Here is a 6,641-nt window from a genome sequence, read left to right as displayed (position 1 = left end):
GTGAATGCGCTCAATTATTATTGACGCGGCGGAGTCAGGGTCTAATATGTCGGCGAATATTTCTAAGGCCACTTTGCATAGCGATTCAGCTGCCCAAGACTCGGGGAGACCTTTTATGCGGATGTTGCGGCGCCTGCTACGATTTTCCTGGTCCTCTAGCAGCGAGAAGGCTCTGTTAAGATTCTCGACGTGGCCATTGAGGCATTCGGCCACTCCGCTTGCGTGCGAACTCAGATCTATCGTCGCCTGTTCCAGGGCCTCTACTCTATGCCCCACTTGGGAAATCCCGGTCTTATCGCTTTTTCCAGCGCTTGGCTGAGCACTTTAGTAAGGAAAGACTTGGAGACTGGTGCCGGGTATTGCTCCTCAGTCGTGCCGCAGTCCTCAGCTTCCGCCTCCATCTTGGCACCAGCTCCCGGAGAGTGATAGCTTCTCTTTTTCAAGAATTTTTGCATATCTTGCTGGCCTTTGTGGGACCGAGGGGTGTCTGGGGGGTCCAGTCCCCTGTCTCTACCGTATTTGACCATTTCTGGTCTGGTCACCACTGTTTTTAAGGCTGTAGATGTTAGGACGTGGAGGAGCAGCTCTTTCACACAGCCATCCACGCCAGCCGCCAGGCTCCGCCCCTTAGTTACAGTTTTAATGCTCTTTTTAAACACTATTGGTCTTATTTTATACGTTTTAAAACTGGTTATTTTATGCATAGATTTAAATGGTTTAAAACTGTTTTATCCGTGCCTTACGCTTTTAATCTACCAGAAAACTAAGATTTAAGAGAAAATAGTAAGAGTATTGAAGAATTAAAAAACAGTAAAAAGTTAATAAAAGATTTAAGAGAAAAGGAGATGACGTGCGACATAAGTAATTTTAGAGAAGAAATATGTATATCAATAAGGAAAAATATTAATGCCTCCTATCTTTTTAATTCCCAGAAGGACTTTGCCTGGAGCTGCGTTCACCAGTGTCTTCCATGCCGGGCATTCCAGTACCGCAGGGGATACGTAAGGTCTGTCATCTGCCCAAGAGAAAGGTGCCAAGACGACGAGACAACCGAACATCTGCTATGGACCTGCGGGTTTGCAAGAGAGTGTTGGAGAAGGGTGCTTCCGCTGATAAAAAAGATGGCAGGCCTAAGAGACATTACCTACAACATGATTTTATACGGATCCCTGGAATGCCCAACAGCCTCTGAAAAGGCTGTGGCATGGATTTTTGTTTTTAAACATGATATTTTAACAGTTGATGATGTCCTGGGTATTTGTTTTAGTGAGATGCATATTTATTTTTTAATTGACAAAAAAACTGATATTACCGCAGAAAGGAAATGGTTTTTAAGCGAATGGAATTCTGATATATGATTTTATTCCTTTTACCATGTTCTTGTAATTATTTATATTTCTCTTTCCTTTTGTAATATTGTAAAATCTGTTTTGGTATTCTTTTAATAAATATGGCGTCCATGCGTAGGGATAGTCCACTTAAAAAAATCTGTTCTTATCAGTTTAATATCTGATACGTCCCCTATCTGGGGACCATATATTAAATGGATTTTTCGAACAGGGAGATGGAAAAAGAGCTTGCATTGACCTGGTATTGCAGTACCTCCAGGACCGGTGCACCCCTTCTAATCCAGTATGAAAAACAGAATGAAATTGTTTGATTACAAGCATCCTTCCAGCAAGCAAGTGGAAAGTTGTGTGTGTCCTGCCTCCCTCAGGAGTCTGCACTTCAGCTTCTCCTCTGTCTGCCCAGTCAGTGCTGTGCTGCTTCCTGCATATAATACCTGCATCTAGTCTGTCAATCTCCTAATTGCATCAGCTGTTGGTTTGTTCCAGCACCAAGCAACCCAGCCAGCCAGTCTCCTCACACCCTAAATGCAATTAAGACTGATGGGTTAATTGGCTTATCACCGAATGAAGTGTTTGGACCTCCACGCACATTACCTTGGGTTTGATTTGGGCCTGTAGTGAACACCTGCGATGCTGAGTTGTCCCTGGGAATTGACCCTTTTGTAGCAAGTTGGCTGGATGTAACCATTTTTCCTTGCTTCATTAAATGAGTAAAGTTTGCCTGTTTCTCCCTCTTGTGGATCTATCATTTGAACTGGATTACTTGGAGGCTAAAAAGTAGTCCAGCACTTCCTAGGTATCTGCAGCAGCAGCTGGACCTACCTTGTCTGGACAATGGACGGAACACTGCACATGTCAGAGGTCAAGTAAGGTCAGGTCAGTGGATGACATCACAAGGGCCTGGACGGAACACTCAACAATGCATACCCTTTTTTTTTTTTTTTCACTACTACTTCTCCATTCACTCCTCATATCATGTTTTCTGCTTGGCATGCTTTGGCACCAGGAATTGCGTGCAAAGAAAAGGCATGGCCAAAAGTTGTGGGTGGGCGGAGCTATGCAGATAGCGAACACGAAGAGGAGCATGCTGGTGATTTCTGAGCGTAGGACGCACCCACGTTTTCCCTGGTTTGTGATAGAAAGAAGCCTCCCGGACTGTTTCTGGGTCTGGGGCCTGTAGTCTATTGCTTTCAGAAGTGCTCTGCATTGGGGACCATCAGCCTGTACTGCGAACCCTTTCAGGTTATCGCTTCTTGGCCTTTTGGCTGCGATCATGGCATGACCGGACACAGCCAGGCCTGAGGTTGGGAAGGCGATCACCGGATACGGACGGAGGACGAAGGACGTCACTATCCGCTCTGCGGGGACCGAGGATTATCGGATCAAAAATGGATTTGGAATCGAGATTTCAGAGGAGAAACGGGAGAAGTTCAGCTTGCAAATCATCGTGCATGAGGTACTTTTTAAAATGCTGCTTGTCAGACGGGAGGAGATTTTGTGTTTGCAGGATCCGAAGCGAGGTCATTATACTCTGGTGTTGACAAATCCCGCTGCCTGCCATAACCTACTTTCCGTGTTAAAAGGATATGTAAATGACCCATTTCTTGATGGAGTTACCTTTACCGTCCTGTATAATGACGATATCCCTCTGGCGGTTTATATGCACAACCCATATGTTCCTCTCGAGAACATCTCGGTTTTTTTGGGGCGATACTGTGAAATGGTTCGGTTTGCTCACAAAGTTCTAAACTCAGAAGCCCTGTGGTCAGGGAAATTTAAATTTTTTGTGAGGTTTAAGGCTGATGTAGCCAGACCTGGTGGTTTGTGTTACCCCCCGATGTCCTTTTCTATCAGGAGGGATAAAGGATTTTTGTTTTTCCTGGGTAACCCTGCTTTTTGCAGGAAATGTAAATTTTATGGGCATACTATGGAGGGATGCAGAGAGACACCGTTAAGGTGTTCAAATTGCAATCAAGAAGGTCATCTTTCTGGAACATGCACGAACCCTGGTGTGTGTAACGTGTGTGGCCAGACTGGTCATGTCTTCCGAGACTGCCCTTTAAACTCTAAACCATCCAGGTCGAAGGCTAGGTCTTATTCGGATGCCGCTAAAGCGCGGCCTTTGGTCCCTGAGAGATTTCAGAGACAGGCCCAGAAAGCGCCTGTTATTGATAGAGAGGTTGGTGATGCTAGTGTGGAGGCGGAGGGTGTGAGGGGAGGAGCTAATGAAGGAGGGATGAATTTTTCTCCTCCAGACATTACTCTTCCACCAGATGAAGTCACTGTTTTGCAAGGAGAAGGTGGAATGGAGGTTTCCTGTTCTAAAACTCCTGATATACTGGGGGAGGAGGTGCAGGTGATGGGAGGAGGTGGAGGCCAGGGGGACTTCTCCAGGCCCTCATCAAGTATGGAGGATTTTGGTCTGGACTTGTTGGTGAAGAGTCCCAGGATGGAATCCCCGTCAAGTGAGGACGCAAGTCCCCGAGTGGATAGAGTCTTTTTTTAGACGATCTCGGGACTGAGGGCTTCAGCTTTGGTTACTCCCTTCAAGGAGAAGAAGGCTGAGATCTATGTGGGGGACTGAGAATTATACCCTCAAAAAAATTCAAGTATGGGGGACAAAGTTGGCTTTCATGTCGTATCCCTAAATGTCCGTCTCCTTTCTTAAAAATCAAGTTGCGGATATTGTATGTTTACAGGAGTGTGGAATTGCAGAAGAATTAAGCAAAGATGAATGGAAGCATGGAGAGTCTGTATGGTCAGGGTCATGTGAGAACAGGAATTCGGGGGTTGGAATTTTGTTAAAAAAATAGTAGAATGAGTGTGGAGTCATATACAGTAGTGGAAGCAGGGAGGTGCATTGTGGCAGTTATAAAGTATAATAAATGGAAGTTTAGAATAGTAAATGTGCATGGATCAACAAAAAAAGGTGAGAGGGTGAGGTTATTAGAAAAGTTGAATGTGTTTTTGGTAGGAAGAATGGAGACTATTATGATGGGTGATTTCAATTGTGTGTTAGAGGGGGAGAAGAAAGATGTATCTGGGAATATGTTACAAAAACTAATTGATGATTTTTCTTTCCTAGATGTAGCAGAGGTCGTGTTGGGGAAACCACCACCTTGTACTTTTAAATCTGAGACAGGGAGTATAGAATCAAGGATCGATTTCATCTTTGTGTCAAAAAATCTTAAGTGTGTTAAGTATTCACAGGAGGATGTTTGGTTTACGGACCATATGTGTTTGAAATGTTGTGTGGAAGGGGCTGTTGAGAGTACATATGGGAAAGGGTATTGGAAGTTGAATGTTGGTTTGTTTGATGATAGAAGAGTGATGGAATGTTTTAGAATCGAATATATGGAATGGAAGGGAAAGAAGAAGGGTTTTGAGGATGTATTAGGATGGTGGGACTGGGTGAAAAAAAGAGTTAGGCTGCGTTCGCGCGGGTGCAATGCGGTAGGTGAACGCATTGCACCCGCACTGAATCCGGACCCATTCATTTCAATGGGGCTGTTCAGATGAGCGATGATTTTCTAAAATTTACCAAAAATATTGAAAAATTTGCAATTTTCTAAATTTCAATTCCTCTGCTTTTTAAACAGAAAGTGATACCTCATAAAATATTTATTACTTAACATTCCCCATATGTCTATTTTATGTTGGCATCATTTTGGAAATGTCATTTTATTTTTTTAGGACGTTAGAAGGCTTAGAAGTTTAGAAGCAATTCTTCACATTTTTAAGAAAATTGCCAAAACCCACTTTTTAAGGACCAGTTCAGGTCTGAAGTCACTTTGTGGGGCCTACATAGTGGATACCCCCATAAATGACCCCATTGTAGAAACTACACCCCTCAAGTTACTTAAAACCGATTTTACAAACTTTGTTAACCCTTTAGGCGTTCCACAAGAATTAAAGGAAAATGGAGATCAAATTTTTTAATTTCACTTTTTTGGAAGATTTTCCATTTTAATCCAATTTCTTCTTTAACACATCGATGGTTAACAGCCAAACAAAACTCAATATTTATTACCTAGATTCTGCGGTTTACAGAAACACCCCACATGTGGTCATAAACTGCTGTATGGGCACATGGCAGGGCGCAGAAGAAAAGGAACTCCACATGGCTTTTAGATGCCATGTCCCATTTGAAGCCCCCCTGATGCACCCTTACAGTAGAAACTCCCAAAAAGTGACCCCATTTTGGAAACTAGGTAATAAGGTGCCAGTTTTATTGGTACTATTTTTGGGTACATATGATTTTTTTATTATTAATTATAACAATTTATGGGGCAAGGTGACCAAAAAATTTGTTGTTTTAGCACAGTTTTTTTTTTTTTTTTTTTACAGTGTTCACTTGAGGGGTTCAGTCAAGTGATATTTTTATAGAGCAGATTGTTACGGACAGCCCTATTTCACCTTAAGGACTTGGCCATTTTTTTCAAATCTGACCAGTGTCACTTTAAGTGCTGATAACTTTAAAACGCTTTGACTTACCCAGGCCGTTCTGAGATTGTTTTTTCGTCACATATTGTACTTCATGACACTGCTAAAATTGGGTCAAAAAAGTTAATTTTTTTACATAAAAAAAATACCATATTTACCAAAAATTTTGAAAAATTTGCAAATTTCTAAGTTTCAGTTTCTCTACTTCTGTAATACATAGTAATACCCCCAAAAATTGTGATGACTTTACATTCCCCATATGTCTACTTCATGTTTGTAGCATTTTGGGAATGATATTTTATTTTTTGGGGATGTTACAAGGCTTAGAAGTTTAGAAGCAAATCTTGAAATTTTTCAGAAATTTACAAAAACCCAATTTTTAGGGACCACTACAGGTCTGAAGTCACTTTGCGAGGCTTACATAATAGAAACCGCCCAAAATGACCCCATTCTACAAACTACACCCCTCAAGGTATTCAAAACTGATTTTACAAACTTCGTTAACCCTTTAGGTGTTGCACAAGTTATTGGCTAAATGGGGATGAAATTTGAGAATTTCATTTTTTTGCCAAATTTTCCATTTTAACCCATTTTTTCCACTAACAAAGCAAGGGTTAACAGCCAAACAAGACTGTATCTTTATTGCCCTGACTCTGCCGTTTACAGAAACACCCCATATGTGGCCGTAAACTACTGTACGGGCACACAGTAGGGCGTAGAGGGAAAGGTGCGCCGTATGGTTTTTGGAAGCCAGATTTTGCTGGACTGGTTTTTTGACATCATGTCCCATTTGAAGTCCCCCTGATGCACCCCTAGAGTAGAAACTCCATAAAAGTGACCCCATCTAAG

The 6,641-nt window shown here is 42.2% G+C and overlaps 1 pseudogene; it reads left to right on the top strand.

Moving 5' to 3' along the window:
* The first annotated feature begins 1,421 nt into the window (after positions 1-1,421).
* LOC121006507 lies at positions 1,422-1,624 on the top strand (annotated as a pseudogene).
* The last annotated feature ends 5,017 nt before the right edge of the window (positions 1,625-6,641 follow it).

This window comes from Bufo bufo, chromosome 6, assembly GCF_905171765.1.
Source record: "Bufo bufo chromosome 6, aBufBuf1.1, whole genome shotgun sequence".
Lineage (NCBI taxonomy): Eukaryota > Metazoa > Chordata > Amphibia > Anura > Bufonidae > Bufo > Bufo bufo.
The sequence above is the reverse complement of the archived record's forward strand: the minus strand, read 5'-3'. Positions and strand labels throughout refer to the sequence as shown.